Here is a 14729-nt window from a genome sequence, read left to right as displayed (position 1 = left end):
TTCCCTGACCACCGATACATCGAAAACCGAAATCTGATCCCTGACCCACGTATCTACCACATACGCTAGATAACCCGCACACCCGTGCTGAATGTACTGCCGAGCCCTGGCAGTGGAACAAAACACTGACCCCACTCTGGTGCCCTCGCCATATACAATCAGTTCTCCCCCACTTGGGGTTCGATCTACCACTCGTTGGCCTTCGCAATCAATCATAGCACCGAACCGACTGAGCCAATCCATGCCTACAATCACGCACACCTCCCCCATAGGGATCGGAATCAAATCTGTCGGAAAGGACACCCCGAAAATCTCCAAATCACACCCTCGATAAACTGAAGAAGCAGAAACCTCGTGTTCGTTGGCTATAGACACTCGCAACGGACACTCTAACTCGCCTACTGGCACACTGAACTCCCTACTAAATGACTGAGATACGAAAGACCGGCTCGCCTCCTAGTCAAATAAGACCAAAGCAGGCAAAGAGTTCACTAAAAACGTACCAACAACCACATATGGCGCTGCCCTGGCCTCCTCTGCGGTCAACTGGAAAGCACGACCCTGAGCCTTCAGAGGCTCTGCCCTGACTGGTGTCCCATCCATGATCCTCAAGGTAGTCGGTGCTGGAGCATGCGCCGACTTGGCGGCTAGAAACGGACAGTTGGCCTTAATGTGGCCAACCTGATCGCAGTGATAACATAACCTCATACCCTGAATCGGGACTGCCTGGCGGCAATCCTTTGCGTAATACCCCGTCTTGCCACACCTGTGGCACCCACTATCAGCTCGACACACACCAGAATGACCCTTGCCACACTTCCCACAAGTGCGGCTCTGCTGACCCCCGGTCCTAGTATCAGCGGTCTTAGAGCGCTTCGGTGTCGGCTGAGACTGTGCCGGGGCCTGCCACTGCTCCCTCAACTGCAGCTCAATCTCTAACTCACGCCGTCTGGCGGCCTTCTGCAACTCTAGAAGAGTATCACATCGCTGGGTGGACACAAACTGACGGATATCCGTCTTGAGCATGCTCAGATAACGGGTCATCTGAGCCTGCTCTGAAGTAAACTCCGGGCAAAACATCGCCCTCTCAGTGAACATACGGGTGATCTCCGTCACCGACTCTCCATCCTGTCTCAAACTCAGAAACTCCTATGCCAAACGTTCCCACTCAACCCGCAGAATGTAACGGGTGCGGAACATGTCCCTGAACTGCTCCCAAGTAACAGCAGCTCTCTGATCTGTACGACCCAGTCGCAAGTATCCACTAGTCCTTGGCCCCAGACCTAAGCAGGTTCAAAGCACACCTGACCTTCTGGTCAGCAGGACACGAGCAGGTGAAGAAACATCCCTCCACATCTGAAATCCATCTCATAGCCTTTATGGGATCCTGCGTCCCATCAAAAGTAGGGGGCTCCCTGTACTAGAAGCCCCTACCAACTCCTCCCCCTACCGCTGATACAGCTGATGCAGCTGCCGCGGCGGCTGTCTCCGCAAGGGCTGCATAGCGCTCATCAAAGTACTCCACCATGGCGGTCTTAATCGACCCAAACATCTCTGGTAACTGTGCCCGGAACGCAGCAGCAACCTCCTCATGTAGGATCTCTCGAATCCTGGTATCCAACTCCTCTGTACCCATCTGCACCACTGGCTCAGGTGCTGTTGGCCCCTCCTGGCCTATATCCCCTGATCCTGATCCCAAACCGGATCCAGCCACAAAGCGTCTCATCATCACCATTCTGAAACATACCACAAGATATCAGTTAATCCATATAAATAACTGGGAGCCAACTCCCGACTAACCCTAAGGATTGTGACTCACTTGGCACGCGTATGGGTCTTGTGCTTTCAGTAGTATAGGCCCCTCTACCTTCTACACCTACCCATATTTGTCTCAAGCATCACCACAATTCCCTAACTGAATACACAACATAGCGAGCACTCAGTCCTCACTCCTAGAGGAATGCTAAATATCTCCTAACTGTCTCTTCTCGGCCTCACACAACCCACCTATCCATGAAACTTCCACCAACCCTGCAGCCCTAGTGTATGCTAGCCATACATAACGTTGGACCCTGTAGACTTTCGAATATCCAATCCTACCTTAAGCTCCCAATCAAACAAGAACAGAACATAAGGCCAAATCAAACATTCTCAGGCTATAAGATCTTGGTTATATATAACCGTGATGCATACAATAAGCAACTATAGTAATGATGTCAATCTCATATAAAGGAAACCCTAGGCTAGCAGGCATCATGTAATCAGGCAATTCCTGAAGATCCCTAGCCTAGTACTAACATCCTGTTCTAATATATCTCATAATCAAATAACTTGTATGGTATTTTGGGGTCTACTTACTGGCTCCGACTGATCGTATATCCTGCATCCTCCTTTACTTATTTTGAAAACCTTTTTAAAGAAATTATTTTGAAAATCCTTTCCTTGATTTGAGATTGGAGTTACACGCATGTTCCTCCAATTCACTCAAACCAAGGCTCTGATACCAACTTGTAACACTCAAAAATTCAAACCAATTTAAACTTTTAAAAACATTTTAAACCATTAAAAATCATTACAACTTTGTTTTCAAAATGTATAATATCAGAGTTTTCCCAGAAACATAGACAAAACATGAGGAGCTGTACGATCACGCCTTTGCCTTGCCGCAATCCCCTGATGTACCTAAAACAATAAACTGAAACTGTAAGTCCGAGAGCTTAGTGAGTTCCCCCAAAATACCGATACACATACAGTCCACATAAACATATCATAACAAGCTGAACAACATGTAATGGGTCCCCAGCTTTACAGACTGGATTACCTCTGAGCCCACAATACGAGTCTCCCTTTAACCCGTAACTGGAATGCTCCCGAGCCCACAGTACGAGTCTCCCTTTAGCCCGTAACTGGAATGCTCCCGAGCCTATAGTACGACTCACCCTTTAGCCCGTAACTGGAATGCTCCAAAGGTCTGTTGGCTACCGCACGGAGCAGTACAACCTCAACCCATCCCACATAACATATGACATACCACATAACCACTGAGCATGCAATAATCATATAACATCACAGGTAGTCCTACAGGTCTACCTAACTGACATAATTACTAGCATGCAACACTAACTTATACTCAACATCTAACACTACTATAATAACATATCTAATGGGCTGGCCTTGGTGCCTTAGACCCCTTAGTATAGTGAGGATAACTCACCTTGCAACTGTCGTCTGAAACTAGAAAGCTCAACTCCCGGATCACCAACATGAACTCCACCACCTATAGTTACCATAAAACCCTTTTTCATGAATCTGCAAATTACCAGAATACCCTTAGAAGTCAACTGGTCAACTCTTGGTCAAAGTCAAAGTCCACAGTCAAAGTCAACAGTCCATGTTGACTCGACTCGTCGAGTGCAGTTCACCGACTCGTCGAGTCCTTCCTGAACTCGAGAAGTCGTGAAATCCTTGATTGGCTCGTTGAGTTCCCCTTTAACTCGCCGAGTTCATACGTGTCCAAGAATTGGGAGAAAGCCTAGCCGACTCGCCGAGTCTTCGAACAACTCGCCGAGTTCAAGGCAATCTTCAACAGACTCGCCGAGTTTGATCATCAACTCGACGAGTTCACGACCATCTTCATATGACTCGCCGAGTTAACTATGCAACTTGCCGAGTCCTTGCAGACCTTCATCCATGCAGACACTTTTTAAGCCATGCCAAGGTTCCAGATTACAGATCCAAGCTTCTAATGCACGTTTAACACGTAAAGTTGCAAACTTTACACACATGTAAGGCCCTAAAGGCTCTAAATGACCAATCTAAGCTTCTAATGGAGCTTTACACCATAGGAGAGTCTCATCCTTGCAAAAGCTGGAAACTTTATGGACTTAGGACTCAAAAGAGGTTCAGATCTGAAGTTTCAACTTCAGATCTAGCTCTCATACCAAAATCCCTTCATGAGTAACAAAAGAAAGCCCTAGTTTTCACATATGAATGATTCTAGAAGAAAAAGAGGTTAAGGTAACAGTTGGTTACCTCCAAAACGTGCCCAAACTGAAGTAGACTCTGGATCCACACAGAAATCTTGATGCTAGCCTCTTGATCTACAAGTTTCCTTCACAAAAGTCACTCCCCAAAGCTCCAAAACACTATCCAAGCTCTCACTCACAGCAATTAGGGTGTCTGGGTCTCAAGAGGGTGATAGAGGACAGTGGGAGGCGCTAATGGTCCAATATATAGGGTGAAAAAACCCTGAAAATTAGGGTTTCCACTGCCAGCTCCTACTCGTCGAGTCCCATGCCGACTCGACGAGTCACTCATTAATCCTAAAGACACTCTAGATTTCGTTCCCCCCCCCTTTAGGGAGGTTCTAGAATTGCTCAATGCTCAACTATTGAACATTGTCACCTTTAGTGCTCCTACTTTCAATTAATCCAATTAATCCCAAAATTAATCCAATTAATTTATGATTAATTATTAATTAAATAATATGATATATAATTAATATATTATTTCCATAATACATTAATAAATTAATAAATAATTCTTCTCTCTCTAACAATCATCCTATTCAATTGCCAGGTTTGAAGGAAACCCAAAAGGACTGTGCTACTATCAATTCAAGTTTATACCAATTATGGTTATGGGCTTAGACACCTAATCCAACAGTCTCTCACTTGGATAAGTCTAATAACTATAACTGCCAGTATAACAACCAAATTGACTAGCAAATTGTAGCTACTAAAAGCTGTTGTCGAACTCTGACCCAGTCAGTAACATGTCCTTAGATAAGTGATTAAATATTCCTCCATTGTACAAAATATCGTATGGACATGAGACATGGATTATAATCAATCTCATTGTCCAAGTTTTGTTTCCCGATTTCTAATTTATGACGACTGAAATCAGACTACTAATTGAACACACCAATTTAGTCCCGGCTTGGCCAAGCGCTTTAGATGTCATCATCAAACCATCGAGGGGCCCACATATATCGCTTTTCCTGTTAGGTCAAAAGGAACGTATAAGCTTCGACTTCTATGCTTGCATTATTTACTCATCAAATCACGCACAACAATACGTTTTATAACATCAAGCTACTGATGCGTTTACGTATTAGCGGTGCATAACTTACTCGTAAACAACAACTCATATATCACCGTTTCAAGAATATAAGATATTATCATCTCAAAATTACTCGTGATAAAATGCATGAAGTAATTCTCTAAGCGTGGGTTTATCTAATAATTAAAATCACCATTTTCAAGTACTCATGAATATTGCAGCAAAACCATTGCTATGTCTAAACCCTTAGACAATCTACAATTCAATTCATGACAATCTTAATTCGCTACTTACTTCCAAAAGTTCGAGCGACTGTGGATGTTTAAATAATCCAATTATTCGGGAAGTAAAACATGCGAAGTGAAACAGAATAATAACCTAATTAACTATGGTCTCAAAACCAGTGAATATAAATAAAACCCTTATTATTTAATCACCATATTAATTAGACTTTATTCATTGTATAACGTTTCGAGTAAGCAACTAAACACTTGAATTAAACATCAGTCATGCAATGTTATAAACATGCATACTATGTTTCTATGGTCCTTCCTTTGTGAATAGATCGATTGGACACTTTTCCAATGATACTCATTTCATAATTTCAAATTCTTGTTACTACTAAATGTGTCAGAGTTCAACTTTATAGGCAATGATATCTGTGAAGTCGAGGCTTCAAAGTCACAAAGATCGAGCCAACGATATTACAGAACGTTTCATCGGAACTTTGTTACTGAAAACAATTCCATGGTAACGAAGTTTCAAATTCAAAGTAAACTCCTTGAACATCCTTCTTGCATTAAAGTTTCTAACTCACATGTAGATTTCAATAACCAACTCCCACTATGGAAACATTTCCATATTCCCATATGACTATCAATTCCGAACAAGAGTCTCCCCCATTCAGAATTATGTTAATATGGTCCGTCCAAATTAATACTATACTTCCAACTGTCCATAAGCAACCAATCTTTAGTAAACCTCAGATAGTTCTTGACAGTTGTTTAACAACTTTAGTCACATCAAGTTCTAGTCCCTTTTCCCTCTCAATGCCATAGGCATTTAGAAAAATTAGAACAAGAAAATATTATAGCATATGTAATCAATCCTATATCCGAAGCATATGGGACGTGATTCATAATGTCTTATACAAAGATCTGATATCTGTTCAGTCTCTTGCTATAATATTTCCATATATCGAATTTCCTATTTTGAAACATTTCAACACGATATTCATATATGCACATGACTAAGTTCTATTAATTCTTCAATCTAAAATTTTAGATTTGAAATGAAGTATGAATGCCCTCTCCCTTAAGCTTATTATAGTGAAACAATTTCTTGCAAATTGAAAACTTTGTTTCCTACCAATAACATTGCCAACTTGCAACACTTAGCATAACAAATATGCTCCCACTAGCATAACATTTATGCTCCCACTAGCTTTGACATGTACCCAGAAATTAACTGGACTTCTAGAAATCAATACCTTTGACTTCCTTACTAAAGTTCAGATTTCTGATACGTGGCGCTTCGATAAGTCTTCATATAGACTTCTGAAGCTCATACACCTTCATTAGATAGCATATGTGTGTGTGTTTAAACCCTTTCAGAACTTATAACTATAAGTCCTGAACGTTTAATCTATCTCTTGCCATTTCTCACAATTCGAACTATGAAAAGGGATGTCATAATCATATGCGAACTTGAGAACGCACTTATCACAACTTCTAACCATAATGATATTAATCACATTTAAAATCTACTAGCGAAAGTGTTTCCTCATAATCATTTTCATGAATTAGAGCGAAACCTTTTTGCCACCTAGATTTTATGGTGTATGCGTTCCTCTCCATGCGAATTTGTCATTTCAAACCTACAATCATAAGATAAGGTTTATGACGCATCCAAAATAAAATTTAGGTTTCATGGACTGAACTTTGTTTATTTTTAATATCTTGCCCTCTGGTAGCACAAGGGCATATCAGTGTTTCCATGTGCTTTAGCAGCTCACCCATATTGATCAATGTACTATCACTGACCAACGTGCTCTGTCTTTTGCAGTAAAATGAAAACCATATAACTTATAAGCATTGCCAACTCAACAGAAACAAGAATGCGAGTCAATTAAACAAGATAGGTTACCAACCTCAGGTCGTGTGCTAGTGATAACTAAAGTTTTTTTTCATAATTGACTCCTAAAACTCTTCAAGATCATAAAGACTCCTACTGAATTCTTGACATATAAGCTTTTCTCTTTTAAGGAACATTCCTTGACAAGCAAAACCAAATATTCAAAATTTAGTGTGGATTCTTGTCAAGAAACACTTCATTGAATTGCTCTTAGTTCATCCTTTGTTTTTAACCAAAAAACATCACAACTACCAATTCTAAATGTGCCAGAGTAAGAAATCGTTACTATTCCACATTTCATGAGGTGTTATAAACATACTTAGTATGAAATAAGCTTCAAGATACGATTTATAGTTACTAGAGTATGACTCTAAAATTTAATTGGAAACGAAGTATGACTAATCTCTTAATTAAACCATTTCACCAATATCCGATTCCTATTTTTAGTCAAAATAATTTTACTAAGATGTTCTTCGAGGATCAGTTGTGACATGGTTCCATAATCATTAAGATGATCACAAAACATGATACTAAAGTACTCTACTTTCCTTTCAGATTGGAGAAACCTTTATATTTCTGCCTAATAGATTCTTCTTATTCGTTCCACTACTCTTCGAAACTTTTCAAAGAGTTAGAATTATGCTTAATCTTATAAACACAACCATATTTACTGAAAGCATCAACAAATCATGACGAATAAAGTTATCATCCTTTGTGGAGGATCTGAATAGTTTACATCAATGTGTACTAGAACCTTTAGTCCTTCACTTGACTCACATAAACATGTGATCAACGAATTAGTCATGATCTTCCAATGATCAAGATTTTCATACATCACACAATTCAAATTGTATGACTCCAAGTTTCTGTCCAATTAAAACTTGGGTGACGAGAATTCCTTTTCACTTGGTTGATCATGACATTTCCATAAACAACGTAATTAATAATCAAATCCATATTCAACATTGCTAATAATAGAAATATAACCACCAATTTTCATAAATGCCATTTCAAGGAAATATAAAGTAAATAAATAAAAATTTCACTTTTATTAATAATAAGCGGAAAAATTTGTCCTTACAATGCAAATATATGAAAACTATGTCTCTAGATATTTCCTAAGCAATCTATTAGGTTATCATAACTCCTAAGAGTAGCTTCCAAAATCTGATCATCGAACCATGTGAACGAAACTCATCTTTCACGATCAGATTCTACTCACTCTTCTTAAGCTTCATTCTTTCTCTTAGATCCTGCAAAACATAAAAATGTGATCATCACATCATGTATTAAGAATCTATGAATATGAACTTATAATGGAGTTAGATAATGGATGTACCTGAAGTGGAGTCATACGACTTCACTTTACCATCTCTAAGATCTTTTAGGTAGTCTGGGTAGCTTCGCAACCAATGCCCCTACAACTGGCAATAGAAACATATGGACCTTTTAGGATTAACACGTGGAATTATCTCAGAACTAGCCTTTCTCTTTACCATATGGTCAAACAGTTTGACCTTGTTCGATCCCTTTCCATTGGGAGGAGAGACCTTTTCTGGACTACCATTTTCAATGTCCATGGAAATTTAGGAGACAGACCCTTCAAACACTTTTGCTTCACATGTGCTCTTAAGCATATCTGCTTCAACAAAAATTAACATGTGTGTAAGATCAATTAGGGTCACGTCGTGGTCAGTCATGTAATAGTCTTTAATGGACTGACTATATGAATCAGGAAGCGAAAGTAGAACCAAGTCAATGGCCAACTCCCTTGGGAAAACGACATCCAACATCCCCAATCAGTCAATGTACGACTTCATTTTCAGAACATGCGCACACACAGACTTTCCATCTTGATGTTTGCATGCCAACAAGACTTGAGTAACTTTGTATTTTTCAGCTTGAAGGAAACATGACTTGGGGAGAGTCACTGGAGGAGGTGGAGGAAGAGTTGGAGAAGCATGATTTCCAGTTCCACCATTGCTTGAAGAAGGGAACATTCTTTCACCTTGATCAACATGTGGAAGATCATCTTCGGATAGAGAAGGAAAAACATTTCCAAAAGGACGAGGAAGACCATTGTTGTATGAACTTGACATCTTGATCACTATAATAAGGGAGAAAAGAGAATTCAAGTTAGTAGATTTTAATCCTTAATTATTAACCCAAAATTTAAATTAAGACTAGGATCCATATTTTGAAAGATCTAGTATGCTCAAGAGTCATATTAAAATGATATTGCTGAATAACATATGATCCTAAGGGTCACACTAACAACAACCTGATACAAATGATTATTTATTAGAAATTGATTTTAATAAATATTCATAAACTCTTATAATAAGTTGAGAAAATATTTATTTCAAGGAAATAATTATTTTACAATACAAGTAACACATTATTTCATAATGTATGAATTAATAAGTCATGTACAACATTTTGGACTAGTTGAGTCTTTTATCTTTTACCTAAAGACAAAGTTTATATTTTATAAACTTGGAGTTTATAAAATTTAAACATTTTGTCTTCTTTTAAAGGGCATGGCCGAAACTAGTGTAGACTAGTGAAGGGTATGGCCTTTTGTAACACTCAAAAATTCAAACCAATTTAAACTTTTAAAAACATTTCAAACCAATAAAAATCATTACAACTTTGTTTTCAAAACGTATAATATCAGAGTTTTCCCAAAAACATAGACAAAACATGAGGAGCTGTACGATCACGCCTTCGCCTTGCCGCGATCCCCTGATGTACCTGAAACAAAAAACTGAAACTGTAAGCCCGAGAGCTTAGTGAGTTCCCCCAAAATACGAATACACATACAGTCCACATAAACATATCATAACAAGCTGAACAACATGTAATGGGTCCCCAGCTTTACAGACTGGATTACCCCTGAGCCCACAGTACGAGTCTCCCTTTAGCCCGTAACTGGAATGCTCCCGAGCCCACAGTACGAGTCTCCCTTTAGCCCATAACTGGAATGCTCCCGAGCCCACAGTACGAGTCTCCCTTTAGCCCGTAACTGGAATGCTCCTAAGGTCTGTTGGATACCACACCGAGAAGTACAACCTCAACCCATCCCACATAACATATAACATACCACATAACCACTGAGCATGCAATAATCATCTAACATCACAGGTAGTCCTACAGGTCTACCTAACTGACATAACTACTAACATGCAACACTAACTTATACTCAACATCTAACACTACTATAATAACATATCTAATGGGCCGGCCTTGGTGCCTTAGACCCCTTAGTATAGTGAGGATAACTCACCTTGCAACTGTCGTCTGAAACTAGAAAGCTCAACTCCCGAATCACCAACACGAACTCCACCAACTATAGTTACCATAAAACCCTTTTTCATAAATCTCCAAATTGCCAGAATACCCTTAGAAGTCAACTGGTCAACTCTTGGTCAAAGTCAAAGTCCACAGTCAAAGTCAACAGTCCATGTTGACTCGACTCGTCGAGTGCAGTTCACCGACTCGTCGAGTCCTTCCTGAACTCGAGAAGTCGTGAAATCCTTGATTGGCTCGTCGAGTTCCCCTTTAACTCACCGAGTTCATACGTGTCCAAGAATTGGGAGAAACCCTAGCCGACTCGCCGAGTTCAAGGCAATCTTCAACAGACTCGCCGAGTTTGTTCATCAACTCGACGAGTTCACGGCCATCTTCATATGACTCGCCGAGTCCTTGCAGTCCTTCATCCATGCAGACACTTTTTAAACCATGCCAAGGTTCCAGATTACAGATCCAAGCTTCTAATGCATGTTTAACACGTAAAGTTGCAAACTTTACACACATGCAAGGCCCTAAAGGCTCTAAATGACCAATCTAAGCTTCTAATGGAGCTTTACACCATAGGAGAGTCTCATCCTTGCAAAAGCTGGAAACTTTATGGACTTAGGACTCAAAAGAGGTTCAGATCTGAAGTTTCAACTTCAGATCTAGCTCTCATACCAAAATCCCTTCATGAGTAACTAAAGATAGCCCTAGTTTTCACATATGAATGATTCTAGAAGAAAAAGAGGTTAAGGTAACAATTGGTTACCTCCAAAACGTGCCCAAACTGAAGTAGACTCTGGATCCACACGGAAATCTTGATGCTAGCATCTTGATCTACAAGTTTCCTTCACAAAAGTCACTCCCCAAAGCTCCAAAACACTCTCCAAGCTCTCACTCACAGCAATTAGGGTTTCTGGGTCTCAAGAGGGTGATAGAGGACAGTGGGAGGCGCTAATGGTCCAATATACAGGGTGTAAAAACCCTGAAAATTAGGGTTTCTGATGCCAGCTCCTACTCGTCGAGTCCCATGCCGACTCGACGAGTCACTCATTAATTGACGCGTCCTGGCCCGCTGCTACTCGACGAGTCATAGCGCCAACTCGTCGAGTAGACCTTCAACGTGAAGTCTAAAAGGAAAAATATTAATAATACCTGACGGTTGGGATGTTACAATTCTCCCCCACTTGACTTAGACTTCGTCCTCGAAGTTAATTGTAGCGAATAACTCCGGGTAATGCTCCCGCATCTCAGCCTCCGACTCCCATGTCCACTCGGATCCCCTCCGATGCTCCCATTGTATCTTTACCAACGGAACCTCCTTTTTGCGCAGGACTTTCACTTTTCTTTCCAAAACGGCAATCGGCCTCTCAATATAATTCAGGCGCTCATCAACCTGAATGTCATTCAGTGGCACCACTGCCTCTGGGTCCACAATGCACTTTTGCAACTACGAAACGTGGAAAGTACTGTGGATTCGACTAAGCTCCTCCGGCAGCTCTAGTCTGTAAGACACCTTGCCAACCCTGGCAATGATCCTGAACGACCCAATATATCGGGGACCCAATTTTCCCCTCTTCCTGAAGCGGATCACACCCTTCCAGGGCGAGACCTTCAGGAGTACCATGTCACCGACTTGAAACTCTAACTCGGATCGGCGTCGATCAGCGTAACTCTTCTGCCGACTCGGAGCGGTCTGCGGCCACTGTCTAACCTGTTGAATTTTCTCGGTAGTCTGCAAGACCACCTCCGTCCAACTCATCACCCTGTGACCAACCTCACCCCCAACAAACCGGGGTGCGACATCTCCGCCCACAAAACAGCTCGAATGGCGGGGCGCCAATGCTGGAATGATAGCTGTTGTTTTAGGCGAACTCTGCAACCGGTAGGTGGGAATCCCAGCTCCCACCGAAATCGATGATACACGCCCTCAACATATCCTCGAGGGTCTGAATGGTCCGCTCGCTCTGACCATCAGTCTGCGGATGGAAGGCTGTGCTGAAGTGCAACCTGTGCCCAGCTCCTCGGGAAACTTCTGCCAGAAGCGGGAGGTGAACCTGACATCCCGATCAGAGACAGTGGAAACGGGAACCCCATGGCGAGACACGATCTCGCGAACATACATGTCGGCCAATTTCTCGGCCGATGAGCTCTCCCGTATGGCCAAGAAATAGGCACTCTTGGTCAATCTATCCACGATGACCCATATAGCATCAAACCCCTTTGCCGTCCTCGGCAACTTGGTAATAAAATCCATCGTGATTTGTTCCCATTTCCACATGGGGATCTCCAGGGGCTGCAGCTTGCCATGCGGCCTCAGATGCTCGGCCTTGACCATCCTACAGGTCAAGCACCTCTCGACGTACCAAACGATTTCTCGCTTCATGCACGGCCACCAATAGCTCAAACTCATATCCTGGAACATCTTGGTGGCCCCCGGGTGAATAGAGAAATGAGACTTATGAGCCTCCTCCATAACCGTCTGCCTAACCCGCCAGACATCGGAACCCAAACTCGTACGCATCGGGTCAATAATCCCCGACTAGCCTGCTGAAACCGTGTATTCTCACCCTTGATCCTCTCCAGCTTCCAATTCTCCGGTCGCATGCCCTCAACCTGGGCATCTCTGATCAGACTCACAAGCGGGGAGTCCACTGCTATCCTCATACATATCGTTGGGGTGGAAGGCCCAGCTGACTTGCGGCTCAAAGCATCCGCAACCACGTTCGCTTTACCAGGGTGGTAAAGGATCTCACAATCGTAGTCCTTGACTACATCCAGCCACCTGCGCTGCCTCATGTTCAGGTTCGGCTGATCCATGATATGTCTCAAGCTCTTGTGATCCATGTAAATGGTACAATGGACCCCATAAAGGTAATGTCTCCATATCTTGAGGGCAAATACCACCGCCCCTAACTCCAAGTCATGCGTAGGGTATCTTGTCTCATGCGGCTTCAATTGCCGCGACGCATAAGCTATCACTCGTCCTTTCTGCATGAGGACCGCCCCTAACCCTGTAATGGATGCATCACAGAACACCACAAAATCCTCAACTCCCTCCGGGAGTGTCAAACCTGGGGCCTTGCACAACCGCTATCGGAGGGTCTCAAACGCCCTCTGCTGCTCAGGGCCCCACCGGAAATCCACCCCCTTCCTCGTCAGACGAGTGAGGGGTACCGCAATCTTGGAGAAGTTCTGTATGAATCTCCGGTAGTACCCAGCCAATCCCAAAAAGCTCCTGATGTCTGAGGGAGATTTCGGAACCTCCCACTGCATAACCGCCTCGATTTTGGCCGGATCGACCAAAATCCCCTCTTGGTTAACGAGATGTCCGAGGAATTGGACCTCTCGTAGCCAAAACTCACACTTCGAGAACTTGGCGTATAGTCGTTCTCGTCTCAGAACTCCCAACAACTCCCGCAGATGCTCCTCATGCTGCTCTCGGGTCTTGGAATACACCAAGATATCATCTATAAACACTATGACCGAGCGATCGAGCATCGGTCTACAGACCCGATTCATCAGGTCCATGAGCACCGATGGCGTGTTGGTGAGCCCAAACGGCATCACCACGAACTCGTAATGTCCATAACGAGTTCGGAACGCGGTCTTCTCCACGTCCTCCTCTCTGACCTTGACCTGATGATACCCAGACCTCAAGTCTATCTTGGAAAACCTAGATGCACCCTGCAACTGATCGAAGAGATCGTCTATCCTCAGGATTGGGTAACGGTTCTTCACCGTTAATTTATTCAATTCCCGGTAGTCAATGCACATCCGGTGCGAACCGTCGTTCTTCCGGACAAAAAGAATCGGTGCTCCCCATGGAGAACTACTCGGACGAATGAACTGCTTGCCTAGCAGTTCCTGTAGCTGTGACGACAGCTCCTGCATCTCTGGCGGTGCCAATCGGTACGACGCCTTAGCGGTAGGGGCCGCACCTGGCACCAGGTCGATCCTGAACTCGACCTGTCTCTCCGGAGGTATCCCTGGCAACTCCTCCGGAAACACATCTGCAAATTCCCTGACCACCGATACATCGGAAACCGAAATCTGATCCCTGACCCACGTATCTACCACATACGCTAGATAACCCGCACACCCGTGCGGAATGTACTGCCGAGCCCTGGCAGTGGAACAAAACACTGACCCCACTCTGGTGCCCTCGCCATATACAATCAGTTCTCCCCCACTTGGGGTTCGATCTACCACTCGTTGGCCCTCGCAATCAATCATAGCAC

This window comes from Lactuca virosa, chromosome 4, assembly GCF_052849685.1.
Source record: "Lactuca virosa cultivar CGN04683 chromosome 4, Lactuca_virosa_CGN04683_v6, whole genome shotgun sequence".
Taxonomy (NCBI): domain Eukaryota; kingdom Viridiplantae; phylum Streptophyta; class Magnoliopsida; order Asterales; family Asteraceae; genus Lactuca; species Lactuca virosa.
The sequence above is the reverse complement of the archived record's forward strand: the minus strand, read 5'-3'. Positions refer to the sequence as shown.